The sequence below is a fragment of the Salmo salar genome, chromosome 16, assembly GCF_965601325.2.
Source record: "Salmo salar chromosome 16, fSalSal1, whole genome shotgun sequence".
NCBI lineage: Eukaryota > Metazoa > Chordata > Actinopteri > Salmoniformes > Salmonidae > Salmo > Salmo salar.
Genome location: NC_138306.1, coordinates 16,792,869 through 16,807,500, shown reverse-complemented (window position 1 = coordinate 16,807,500; position 14,632 = coordinate 16,792,869). Strand labels below are relative to the sequence as shown.

Below are 14,632 nucleotides of genomic sequence, written 5' to 3'. Positions count from 1 at the left end.
AGCAGCCTGTCCTCTCAGCCTTTGTCTCCCAGTCCCACTGAAAAGCTCCCTTTGTGCCGAGCTCACGTCACAATATTTGAACAGCTGCAGCCGCTCGTTGGTTGTGTGCGTTTGCAGTACTCCATCAGCACTGGAGGGAGGGCAGAGATTGTGAGTAGCAGGATTGTGGTAGTGGAGGATGGATAGGGGATGACTGTGGGAATTCATACCTGATCCTAGCTGTTTTCTTCAGTCATGGGCACACGTTACTCAACACTGTCCTCACTCCAGTTCATAATGCATAGGTATTCATGGTTAGCCTGGTCCCAGATCTGTTGTGCACGAAATCCTACGGTCATTTTCACACCAAATTTGCAAGACAGCACAAACAGACCTGGAACCAGGCTAAGTCATGCTAAACTGTCAAATGATAGAGATTCCTGCCACATCAATTTCTTTATCACATACCAACCAATCATTGAGTAAGTCTGTTCCAGTAAAGACTGATCTGTTAGGGTATAGAACAGCAGTCATAGATCATGTCTTAAAACCTGTTTATGAGACACAGTGACAGCTCTATTGTAGTCAGTCTATTCTAACCTCATTAAAGTCAACCTGTCAACATTTGTATTGGCTTCAGCATTACCCTGTCTGTTTACCATCCTACCCAGCTGTCCTCCCACTCTACACACAAAGTCATAGGACACTCGAAGCATTGAGACTTCTCTGTAAAAGACCTCTCTCCTCCAGTAGGGGAGAAGGGGGTAAGTTGAACCGAAAGGGTTAGTTGAGCCACCCCGTGTTTCTAGGGAAACCAATGAATCATGTGACCAACTATTAAGGAAGAGGTCATCATTTCGTAGAGTCTGAGAAAGAAGAAACCACATGGAAAAAATGGTAAGCAAGTTAGTAGATCGGTTTTTAAGATTGTTTTATACATCAGTTAGAGTTTCTATAAGCTACAGTATGAGGTCCTAATCCTAGCATGAAAGTGCATCCTTGTAGCTGTGTGGGCTAATATAGTCAAAATGTTTGCCTTGGGGTAAGTTGAGTCAATGGCCATGGGGTAAGTTGAGCCAATGGCCACCCTACCCCATACAAATTACAATTACATTTAGTCTGTTTTATGCATAATATGCATGGTATTTTTGCAATGTGTCATGCATATGAACTCAAGATGCATTTGTATTGTTATAGAGCAGACATCTTCATGCCCCGTGTATAGAAACATAAAACAAGCAGGGGTCTAGCCCACCTTGAGATTCTTGAGAGAGCAGCCGAGGAAGTGAGAAAAGGACAGAAGCCCGTTGAGCAGCAGCAAGGGACGAACAAATAGACTGAATGACACTGGAGGTACATTGACCAAAAATAAAACCAACATGTACCCGTTTGAAAGAAAGGCTATGATAGAGTTGCAGACGAACAAGGTCTTATCTGATGACATGGAGTCGGATCTTGCTAAACATATCAAGAATCTCACGGACCAGTTTCATGTTCTCAGTAGCCTTCCAATGCAGAGAACTTGACTACGACTTTGCACATCGAAAAAACATCGCTTTCCCAGACAACTAGTCAAGAAATGGAAGGGTAGGTGATATTGAACAGAGAGATCTGTATCTGAATGTAAGCATACATTTAAGATTTACAATATACCACACGCCCATTCCATGAATTAAACTTTGACCTACCAGCATCATCACCCACTGTCACAGGAAGCCATCACCCACTTACCCCAAGGTGGCTCAACTTACCCTGTCCCTATGCTCAATTTACACCATACCCGGGGTAAGTTGTGCCAAGAGATACTTTTTTAGGGACAAAGCTATGTTTATGTTATTTCCTGGGATACACAACATCCTGAAATATATGTCTTTGTTAGAAAAAATTCTATATTTCCCTTGACGTAGTGATGCTGTACGTAAAAAATGCTATATTTCCCTTGACGTAGTGATGCTGAACAAAAAAAATGCTATATTTCCCTTGACGTAGTGATGCTGAACGTAAAAAATGCTATATTTCCCTTGACGTAGTGATGCTGTACGTAAAAAATGCTATATTTCCCTTGACGTAGTGATGCTGAACAAAAAAAATGATATATTTCCCTTGACGTAGTGATGCTGTACGTAAAAATGCTATATTTCCCTTGACGTAGTGATGCTGAACAAAAAAAATGCTATATTTCCCTTGACGTAGTGATGCTGAACGTAAAAAATGCTATATTTCCCTTGACGTAGTGATGCTGTACGTAAAAAATGCTATATTTCCCTTGACGTAGTGATGCTGAACGTAAAAAATGGCTCAAGATTTCCCACTCTCCTCTAACCCAGAACGTACAGTACTGTCCCAGGGTGTGTCTGAAATGGCACCCTATTCCCTAGAATATACATTTGCCCAGAGTCCCAGTGACCCTCCAGACAGACATGTCTTGTGGCATCCACGCCACATTGACAGGTGCTCAGCCGTCAAACAGAGGCCTGGAGCCTGGTCAGGGAGCTCCAGTAGACAGTCAGTCCAGGCAGAGCGGTGAGAGAAGCCCCAAGAGAAGGCCCTTGCCCTGGGGACGAGGGACAGATACCAGCCCAGGCATTGTTGTCTGACTGTCTGTCTCTAATGTGGTACACTACTTGTTTGTGGAAGTACGTACAGTTACAGGAAGGCTGTACTTTCATCTGTAGAGCACTTGGTTATGATTCACTGGATTATTAGTGAGAAACAGGGTGAAACCTTTATGACATAGCTTGGGTTTCAGCAGTGTGTGTGTGTGTGTGTGTGTGTGTGTGTGTGTGTGTGTTTGAGAGGTCTTTGATTACTGTCCTTGGGCTGAACTTGGATCCGGGTTGTTGAATTTGAGAGTCATGGCTGCCATGGGTCTGTTTCAAACACTGCTCAGTGAAACCATGACCTCAGTCTGTTTCGTAGTGACAAAGTAAACAGACCTGTGTTTAGTCTGAGTCTAATATAAAATGAAATATAATGTGTGAATATCCATGATAAAAGATGTCTGCTGAGATGACAGTGAAGTTCAAGCAAATGTCAAATTTAAACAACTGATTATACAAATTTGATTATACAAAGAAAGGTATTCCTATTTGAATGTGTCTTATTACAAAGGACACTACATCAAAGTGTCCTCCCCGACCTTCAGGCCAATGTCTTGATTTGGAATTGGTCCAGGCTACTTTCTGTGATGTGCATTAAAGTCATTGTGTAACCGGTAACCACAGAGGTCTGAATTGTCTTTGTAGAGTTTTAGTGAAAGGCCTGTCCAGGGCTTTGCCTCAGTGCTGCCTGTTACTTATGTTAGCACAGGCTGGCAGAGAATGGCTGACGATGCTTACATAAGACCATCGCTCTCTCTCTTCCAGTCACTTTCCAGGCAACAGAGTGAGTGAGAGAGGAATAGGGAGAGAGAGAGAGAGAGAGGGTGGTGGAGAAAAAGGGAAAGAGAGAGAGATAGAAGATGGAGGAGAGAGGGGACAAGTTGGCAGTGGTCAAGAATGCAATTAAAATTCTGGTCAAGGATGCAGAGAAAAAAGCCCCACTAGGGAGGGTGGGTAGTTTGTGTGAGAGCAGACTACTCTCCATTGTGTCATCACATGCAAGGTTGGGTTGGCAGGCTACACCGCATCACTGATATCGCCTGAGAGTCCACTAAAACATGCATCACAGATGAATCAATGAGTTTTATCCATGAGCATAAACACACACACAACATACACACACCGATTGTGCATTCGTTACAGATGTAGGATCTTAATTTGACCACTCTTTTGTTGTTGAGAATTTTCCTGCACAGCAGAAAATGCAAACTTGTAGTGTGTTGAGGCTTCCAAAGTTTGTAATTTCCACTTTGAAATTTCAGACATGATTTGCCCTAACAAACAATGAATCAACCCCAACACAAATGTCCATTAATTATAATCCACATAATAATTCACATTTCCTGTTACTGCAGGATTTCCTGCTGTAGCAACAGGCTCAAATCTGTACGGCATGAGGTGTAAGTTCAAAGTGTTTACGTTATGTCATCAACCTCATGACATCTCCAGCTAGATTAAGTCCATTATCATTTAAGGAACTTGTAAAGTGGATCACTGTTCACTTAGAATGATTCGGTAGGCACGTTCTCCTTCTGGCAGATCAGACAGCGATGTTCACTAAGGCGTGGGGAAGGTTCTAGCTGCAGATGGTGTATCCATCGCCTATATGGAAGTGAAGTGAACCATCAACTCACCACACCATGTAACCTATGACATCATGGATCAAGTGTCTCAGAATAGCTGATCTAGGATCAGGTCCTCTTCTTTCCATCTACTCTTATTTTTATGATCTAAATGGCTAAACTAATCCCAGATCAGCACTCCTACTCAAATTGCTTTATGAGTATGGACTCAGGTTGGCTCTGTGTGGAATTCCAAGTAACCTTCATCCTCATCAAAGTATTGTCTTGAGTTGATATTACCATTGACATACTGTATTTCCTGATGTGGTTCAACTTTAATTCATTTAGAGATGCATGCATCTCTTAGAAGAATGGTATGAGCCAGTGACTCAGCATAGCTTCAAAGTCATTAGGTTGGATTGGACAGGGCGTAAGCCTATTATCCTACCCCTGTCTGTCTCTGTCGCTGTACCCCCACCATCTGCAAATGAACACACATAGATGTGTGTGGACAATGTGAGCTATACTAGGAAAAGCAGTTGAAGGAGGCAGGCACAGTTTGTGTGCGTCTGTCTGTCTGTCTGTCTGTCTGTCTGTCTGTCTGTCTGTCTGTCTGTCTGTCTGTCTGTCTGTCTGTCTGTCTGTCTGTCTGTCTGTCTGTACATTGTGTGTGTGTGTGTGTGTGTGCAGTCTCCCGCCATGTTTCACTGTGTTCCCAGTGGAGTGACGTCACCGACAGTGTTTCAGCCAACAAGGCTCTGAATCCTCACGCAGGCCACGGCGGGAAGATCTAGTTGCCATGGTGACTGATCTTGTGTTAAAGCCGTGTTTGCCAGGCGTGGGGTAGAGCTTTGAGCCACAGCAGACGGTCAGCCTGTGATTGGCCGGCTGAGAGAGGCACAAAGACATAAAGCTTTGGCGTAATACAATTAGAACACACAAACAAATACACATGTATAAACACACATACAGTGTACATACAGTACACATACAGTATACATACCAACAATGCATTGCACACATACACAAATGCCCGCAAAACCACCTCTACACACAAGAACGCACACATGACAGAATATACAGTTTCTCAAAATAAATGCCTACTTCAATTGTATCCGGCGATTTATTTAAAATGATTCATATTGAGTAAGATCCTCTTAACTACATTGTATAACTGTAGTTGTATTGGATAATAAGAACATGGACCCCTGTACTCCAGATGAAATCATGGAGATTAGTATTCCATCTACTGCTTGTTTGTAGAGCGAGACGGCGAGAGCTTCTGTAAATCCTACTAAGAGCACTCTCCTGTCCTGTCCCAGCCTTGCTCTGCCACTGCCCTGTCCTCAACATGACATGAGTGGAGGAGGAATACCGATGGGAACCGAACAGCTGCTCCTAATTCAATTAGTGTCCCGCTGCCTGTCTTTGTTTCTGCTGCTGGTTGAGTTAAAGACTAATGCATCTTGATCAATACCCTGTAATGGGTCCTGTATGCTGGGAACAGCATGTTCCCTGAGTCTCTCTCTGTGCTTGACCGTAGGACTGGTGGGAACAAGAGGGTCGTACTCATTAGGGTACACCGTAGCACAACATTTTGTAACGGAAAGCGAAAGCAATTGTTTCTCATTGGACAAGTTCAGAAACTTGTTTGGTGCCTAATGAAGCTTTGTCCCCTCCACGTGTTGAATAGGGTCTACTGTATCTGGAGGTATAACTGTAGAAGGCATCAGTTACCATGAACTCCTCGACACCCTCACTTATTCTGTACAGTACCTATATTAAGTTATGTACTGTAAGTCCAAAATGGAGAGGTTTCTTTGGGTCACCCACGTCTGGACCACTGACCACGACCTTTGACCTCTCTGACTTCTCCATGTCTTGGCTAGGGCCTATCTATACTGAACCCAGAGACCCAATAAAGAACAGGTCGTGTGAGGACTGTGTCCAGTCAGTGAGGCCGCTGCCAGACCACTACTGCTGTCTCAGCCCTGCCCTGTTACAGCCCTTGTCTGAGCTCTACTTAAATAAATATAGCTCTGACACTGACCACAGAAAGCCACTGACTGACTTGGACTGAATATGTCTCTTTCTTTCTATCTCTCTCTCTCTGTCTCTCTCTGGAGGATAGCCTGCTGGGTCTAGGCTCCTCAGACAGACTGGAGTTGACTATGGAGTGCTGTCTCAGGTTTAGTCTGGATAGCAGCATCACAAGAGTGATCAAATTAAGATCCTACATCTGTACATAATGTACAATTGGCGTGTGTATGTTTTGTGTGTGTTTATGCGTTTATGTTGTTTAAGGATAAAACTCTATGATTAAGGATGAAATGAAATGTTCACATTACAGGCCGGCCCAGATTCATGTTGAGACAAAACTAAAGTGCACCTATTATGTCATAATTCTGAACTCCCGGTGTACATATATCTGATGAATGACTTAAATGACATAAGAACTGGTGCAGTTGGTTTTAGTTTGAATAGATGATCCGCTATGGTTTAGTTGTTGTCTACCAGGAATTCTATCGTTCTTATCAGCAGTACTCAAACACAAGTCTGTAAGAAGAGCTCCTCATGTCATTTGAGTGTTTGTTAAGCTTTAACGACATTTCCCGCCCATATGCACCCAGTAGTGATAATATGTCTATGGGCCATACCAAAGAACCAACCCAGTCACATCAAACCGGTCAGCCGACAATACATTGGAGAACGGAGGAAAAATGGCAGGTTGCAGGAGGGGAGGGTCACCTTGCATCATGTACTAATCCCTTTATCTCGTTCTATGGCTCCCTCTTAGACTAATGAGTATAAAGAGGTCACGGACAGAATGACCCCAAACCCTTGTCTCTGATTCAGACTGTTTGGCAATGGCAATTTAATCTAACTCTGCTCTTTTATTTATTCGTTTTTCAGTGTGTAAAGGAAGGCTTGTTTAGCCGATAAAACGGGGCTCACAATAAAACGGGGTGGCAGGGTAGCCTAGTGGTTAGAGTGTTGGACCAGTAACCGAAAGGTTGCAAGCTCAAATCCCTGAGCTAACAAGGTACAAATCTGTCGTTCTGCCTCTGAACAGGCAGTTAACCCACTGTTCCTAGGCTGTCATTGAAAATAAGAATTCTTATTGTTATCCTTAACTGACTTGCCTAGTTAAATAAAGGTAAAATAAATACAAAAATAAGTAACACATGGGGACTCTGCAGCAGTGCTCTTGTGCTCCTCTCTCTCTGCATTCCCAGCAGCAGTGTGCTCTCCATGCTCAGTGGCCCGTGTCAGAGCTCCTAATGACTGGCCCATTGATGAGCATGCCCATTAGTGTCACTGCTCTCATCAGCATACCCGCCCTTTATGAGCCTCCAGTCTGGTCACCCAGATGGGAGGGGCCCTGCCGTGTAAATCAGCCATGACAGGTGGGAAGCACAGCCAGTAAGAGGCTCAGACATCCAGGGTGTGGCTCTCAATAGTCCCGATGTGGCCTGCAAATCTCCTGCAGCATACAACACTCTGGAGGCCTGTTGTTGGGGGCAACACAGGGTGTCATAGCATTCCAGATCTGTCAGAGAGCTGGCTTTAGCATCTTTCACAATTCCTGACATTTAATCCTAGTAAAAATTCTGTCTTAGGTCAGTTAGGATCCCCACTTTATTTTAAGAATGTGAAATGTCAGAATAATAGTAGAGAGAATGATTTATTTCAGCTTTTATTTCTTTCATCACATTCCCAGTGGGTCAGAAGTTTACATACACTGAATTAGTATTTGGTAGCATTGCCTTTAAATTGTTTAACTTGGGTCAAACGTTTCAGGTAGCCTTCCACAAGCTTCCCACAATAAATTGGGTGAATTTTGGCCCATTCCTCCTGACAGAGCTGGTGTAACTGAGTCAGATTTGTAGGCCTCCTTGCTTGCACACGCTTTTTCAGTTCTGCCCACAAATTCTCTATAGGATTGAGGTCAGGGCTTTGTGCTGGCCACTCCAATACCTTGACTTTGTTGTCCTTAAGCCATTTTGCCACAACTTTGGAAGTATGCTTGGGGTCATTGTCCATTTGGAAGACCCATGAAGCTGCCACCCCCGTGCTTCACGGTTTTGATGGTGTTCTTCGGCTTGCAAGCCTCCCCCTTTTTCCTCCAAACATAACGATGGTCATTTTGGCCAAACAGTTCTATTTTTGTTTCATCAGACCAGAGGACATTTCTCCAAGAAGTACGATTTTTGTCCCCATGTCCAGTTGCAAAGCGTAGTCTGGCTTTTTTATGGCGCTTTTGGAGCAGTGGCTTCTTCCTTGCTGAAGTTATGTTGATATAGGCCTCGTTTTACTGTGGATATAGATACTTTTGTACCTGTTTCCTCCAGCATCTTCACAAGGTCCTTTGCTGTTGGTTTGGGATTGATTTGCACTTTTCGCATCAAAGTACGTTCATCTCTAGGAGACAGAACGCGACTCCTTCCTGAGCGGTATGACGGCTGCGTGGTCCCATGGTGTTTATACCTGCGTACTATTGTTTGTACAGATGAACGTGGTACCTTCAGGCGTTTGGAAATTGCTCCCAAGGATGAACCAGACTTGTGGAGGTTACCATTTTTTTTCTGAGGTCTTGGCTGATTTCTTTTGATTTCCCCATGATGTCAAGCAAAGAGGCACTGAGTTTGAAGGTAGGCCTTGAAATACATCCACAGGTACACCTCCAATTGACTCAAATGATGTCAATCAGCCTATCAGAAGCTTGTAAAGCCAATTTTCCAAGCTGTTTAAAGGAACAGTCAACTCAGTGTATGTAAACTTCTGACCCACTGAAATTATGATTAAGTGGTAGTGTGTGTGTGTGTGTGTGTGTGTGTGTGTGTGTGTGTGTGTGTGTGTGTGTGTCCACTCAGGGCTAAAGGCAGTGTGTGGTACACACACTGACCTTTTTTCTTGAGAGCCTGAATGGAATGTGAGTCCACCAGCACCCACTCACACATGCTATAGAGCCCGTCAATCCCCAACTCTCTTCCAATATGTAAAGCAATAGTTCTAAGGAGGCAATCCTGGCATACGCTGGGCATATCGAGGTTGGATTTATCCACATACAGTATATAACAAGGATACTAGGCTTTCTGTTACAGAAACAAGATCGCAAGCTACTACCAAATGCCTGGCACTCATAACATGATATGCTTCAAATATAGACACCAACACCAATAAACTTGGAAAACACTAACATTAATGGACTGTAACCCGCCACAGTAGACATACAATCTATACTTAAAATGTAGCAAATTGGCTTTTGATATCGAGAGTCATTGTGTTACACTTTATTCATAGACTTGATATTGAGTTCATTTTAAACCATAAAAGTTACAGTACAGGCGATACTCTCTGACTTTAGGAAGGAAGGAAACCATCTGTACTGTACTGTCTTTTGTTCTACACCCTCTTTTATGTTGATGATCAAAGCTTTTCTCTGTCTCTTTGGAAAAGTCAACATAAGTGGAAAATGAATGGATTTTCATGCATTTGGCTGCGACTGATTTGTGTGTGTGTGTGTGTGTGCGTGTGTGCATGCGTGCGTGTGTGCGTGTGACCAACAGGATGGACCACTCCTTACGAAGGGCTAAGGGCTTCGACTGTTGAGGTAATCGTCTCATGTGGGATAGTCTCTACAGTCTACTCCACTAAGCCACGTACAGTTCTCAGGTTTCCATTTTATATGACAACAAACCATCAAAGAAGCTAACACAAAGGCACTCAATCTAAATGTAAAACAAGAATTTTGTGTGACGAATGATTTTTAAAAACGTAACATTATAGAATATACTGTAGTAATGCTTCATTAATGTTATATTGAATTACACTTTCATATTACTCGTCTGTTTCCTTGGAGAAATGGATGGCTTTGGTCATGTTTTATTAGTAGGCCTAACACTCCACCAGTCTGTCTGCCCAGCTACAGTATGGCATTAGAAGTGAAAATACATAACTCTGGAGTGCTGCGTTTGAGCAATCTCTCTGATTGGCTGTGACAGCCGCTGTCCCAACAAGACCCCAGCCAGAGCCGGCCAATCACGAGACTATATGTTCACTCTGGCAAACACAGATCAGAGATAACAAGACAGTTAATGAATTGTTCACCGAAAACCCTGGGAAGTTTAGCTGAACCTTATTCGAGCAGTAGTGCATGATCGTTTTGTGTATGTCTGTGTGGAGTGGTCCTGATCTCTTGGGAAAACGGTTTTATTTGTTGTTGTGATTGTCAAACTTAAGCTTCAGAAAGGAATGTCATTGAAGTCCATTACAGTATTCAATGGATAGGAAGCGACTCTGTGTTGAATGTGCCTTTCACGAAGAATGACGACACTCTGAAAACGAGTGTGTTCGTGGCAAAGACTACACAATGACCTCACCGGTATGTCCCAGAAACACTTTCACATCTCCTCCCAGGTTTGGCAGACTGGACCAATCACAGACCATTGTCTTTGCATCAGTGTCTGTGGTCTGGGTGAATCAGGGTGTACCCTGGACCATGATCCCAGTTCACATATGTCATCATTTGGAGGGACAGTGAAATAGAAAGACACCCTCTTTCCCAAAATGGAGCAAAAAATACTCCCGACCCGCTTTTCAAAATCTTTTGTTGCCGCCATGAACAGTGGAATGAATGTTCTTTCCCAGCTTCCCAGCCACCAGCTAACTGCACTCCAATTGCTAGCTGCACTTGGTCCAAGCCCCACAAGCCTCAACTCCAATTTTGTTGCCTGTAAAACGTCAGCAAATCTAAAGCAGGTTCTTATCATTATGTAATTATGGCACTTATGTTGTTCAGCAGCCTGTCCTATGCCGGTCCATTGGACTTCTTGCTTGTTTCACTCTTTTCAACTGAGGCTCTGGCAAATGTATTCTATTGATGAAAGTAAGTGTGCAGTAATCTGCTCATTCAGGAAACTCACCATTATGCATAATGCACTACTTATTGTTAGATATGAGTTATCAGCAAAGGACAATCAATACTATTTTACCTTACTTCAAACAGGAACCTTGGTCTGTGCTACTGAGTGTATAGACACAATGAGTTCTGTAATGGGGGATATAATCTGACATTGGATTTTGTTCAATGCCTCTGTCAAATTGATAGTATATTATACATTGTCAGGGTGTGTATGTGTTCATCTGCCTGAGCATGTGATCTATTGTTTACCATTCACAGGTATCTAATGTGCATTGTTCAAGTGTTTGCATTTGCACACAGAGTAGAATATTACACATACGGTAGATTTGACTGAACAACAGCAGTGCATCTATCTGGTTTCTCTGGCATTATATATATATACACTGCTCAAAAAAATAAAGGGAACACTTAAACAACACAATGTAACTCCAAGTCAATCACACTTCTGTGAAATCAAACTGTCCACTTAGGAAGCAACACTGATTGACAATAAATTTCACATGCTGTTGTGCAAATGGAATAGACAACAGGTGGAAATTATAGGCAATTAGCAAGACACCCCCAATAAAGGAGTGGTTCTGCAGGTGGGGACCACAGACCACTTCTCAGTTCCTATGCTTCCTGGCTGATGTTTTGGTCACTTTTGAATGCTGGCGGTGCTTTCACTCTAGTGGTAGCATGAGACGGAGTCTACAACCCACACAAGTGGCTCAGGTAGTGCAGCTCATCCAGGATGGCACATCAATGCGAGCTGTGGCAAGAAGGTTTGCTGTGTCTGTCAGCGTAGTGTCCAGAGCATGGAGGCGCTACCAGGAGACAGGCCAGTACATCAGGAGACGTGGAGGACGCCGTAGGAGGGCAACAACCCAGCAGCAGGACCGCTACCTCCGCCTTTGCGCAAGGAGGAGCAGGAGAAGCACTGCCAGAGCCCTGCAAAATGACCTCCAGCAGGCCACAAATGTGCATGTGTCTGCTCAAACGGTCAGAAACAGACTCCATGAGGGTGGTATGAGGGCCCGACGTCCACAGGTGGGGGTTGTGCTTACAGCCCAACACTGTGCAGGACGTTTGGCATTTGCCAGAGAACACCAAGATTGGCAAATTCGCCACTGGCGCCCTGTGCTCTTCACAGATGAAAGCAGGTTCACACTGAGCACGTGACAGACGTGACGGAGTCTGGAGACGCCGTGGAGAACGTTCTGCTGCCTGCAACATCCTCCAGCATGACCGGTTTGGCGGTGGGTCAGTCATGGTGTGGGGTGGCATTTCTTTGGGGGGCCGCACAGCCCTCCATGTGCTCGCCAGAGGTAGCCTAACTGCCATTAGGTACCGAGATGAGATCCTCAGACCCCTTGTGAGACCATATGCTGGTGCGGTTGGCCCTGGGTTCCTCCTAATGCAAGACAATGCTAGACCTCATGTGGCTGGAGTGTGTCAGCAGTTCCTGCAAGAGGAAGGCATTGATGCTATGGACTGGCCCACCTGTTCCCCAGACCGGAATCCAATTGAGCACATCTGGGACATCATGTCTCGCTCCATCCACCAACGCCACGTTGCACCACAGACTGTCCAGGAGTTGGCGGATGCTTTAGTCCAGGTCTGGGAGGAGATCCCTCAGGAGACCATCCGCCACCTCATCAGGAGCATGCCCAGGCGTTGTAGGGAGGTCATACAGGCACGTGGAGGCCACACACACTACTGAGCCTAATTTTGACTTGTTTTAAGGACATTACATCAAAGTTGGATCAGCCTGTAGTGTGGTTTTCCACTTTAATTTTGAGTGTGACTCCAAATCCAGACCTCCATGGGTTGATAAATTGGATTTCCATTGATTATTTTTGTGTGATTTTGTTGTCAGCACATTCAACTATGTAAAGAAAAAAGTATTTAATAAGATTATTTCTTTCATTCAGATCTAGGATGTGTTGTTTAAGTGTTCCCTTTATTTTTTTGAGCAGTATATATATATATATATATATATATATATATATATATATATATATATATATATATATATATAGTGTATAGCCTCTCTCCTGGTAGGAAAGCCTGTGTAAGGCCAGCAGGTCAAGCTGCCACGTATGAGACCAGTGGTACGCCTTATTAAACGTGTGTTATTTCTGTATCCTGCCAGGCTGGGAGCATTGGGGGTACATTTTGTGCCCACCCCATTACAAAGCCCAGCCCAGTAGTAGTGGACAGACAGGCAGGCAGACATACGAGACAGACACCTCTCAGATCAGTCAGTCAAGTCCTTCCCTGTTGCCTTGGTGCATTAGCTCCAGTTACCCCACCCCTTCTGAAGACTTCCCATTGTGTGTTTCTTTACAGGCGGCCCGGGAGCCCTCCCTTTGTGAGCCAGTGGGCGTGTGATCTCACCGCTGAGAGGAGGGGCCCCCTTTCCCTTGTCTGGCCAATCCTTGAGCTCGGTGACTAGGTCACGTGAGAATCCCTCTTTCAGGTTGCCATGACAATGTGCACTGGTCCAGACAGCATCTTACTGTGGTGAGAAGGGAAGAGAAGAGGAGGGAGGATAGACAGAGGGAGGGAGAGCAAGAGAACAAACCCCAGACACCTCTGCTGTGCACCTTTCCTCTGTAAGTACTGTCACCACTCTCTCCTACACACCCAGCACGCTGAATGTATATTTGCTGCATGAGTAACAACATGTGTTTATTACGAGCAATGTCCTACCCGGTAGATGTCTTTGAAGATTGCAGGGATGACATCATGCATGTATCCTTTGTTACGTGTGGAATGTGTGAGAAACTGTCTGTCATACGTAAGAGTCCTTTGTCTGCAGGAGTCAGTGAGATCTCACAGATGTTCTGTGTCTGTAGTGGACAGATCTTCAGCGGAAGAGAGGTGTCATAAAACAAAACAAAAAGAGGGGTGGTTACAGCTGAATGATGTCACCTGCAGAGATCTGAGTGGATCCTCTCGGATGTTTCGTAATGACTGTCATCCTCTCAGTGGGCTGTGCAACTCCTCGTTTCTACCTCAGTAGCTCTCTTTTATTAGCTCCTCACCCAGCAAGGTCTCTCCCTCTCAAGTCAGTTGGAGTCAGTCGACATTCTTGGGCCCCCTGTGATTTGCTTAACTAGCAAAACCCTGCAGATACATCTAGGGCAACCTGAGGCCCAATATGTGGAATGTCCTTGTGACGATGGCAAGAGACTGGAGACGATGTGCTCTCCTTTACTATGGAGAGCAGAGCAGGTACTACTAGCGTGTGACATGGATCTGTAGGTAGGATCACTGGTGTCAATGAGTCATTAGACTGTGCAGGTCATTTGTCCATTATACAATCTGTTTTTAACCTAAGATATGTGAGAGCAGCAATTTGAAATCTATTCAACCCTAGCCAATGAATAAGCTGTTTTAAAAAAGATATATATATTTTACCTTTATTTAACTAGGCAAGTCAGTTAAGAACAAATTCTTATTTTCAATGACGGCCTAGGAACAGTGGGTTAACTGCCTTGTTCAGGGGCAGAACGACAGATTTGTACCTTGTCAGCTCAGGGATTTGATCTTGCAACCTTGCGGTTACTAGTCCAATGCTC

The 14,632-nt window shown here is 44.2% G+C and overlaps 1 protein-coding gene across 2 annotated transcripts in view; it reads left to right on the top strand.

Moving 5' to 3' along the window:
* Positions 1-14,632, top strand: part of mical3a (microtubule associated monooxygenase, calponin and LIM domain containing 3a) — a 140,392-nt gene that overhangs the window by 19,218 nt on the left and 106,542 nt on the right. Inside the window, exon 2 of one of the 2 annotated variants that reach the window (XM_082962563.1) lies at positions 13,398-13,663. The exons of the other annotated variant lie outside the window; for it this stretch is intronic. The gene's annotated coding sequence lies outside the window, so the exon portion shown is untranslated. The remainder of the gene's footprint in view (positions 1-13,397; positions 13,664-14,632) is intronic. 2 annotated transcript variants of the gene reach the window in all.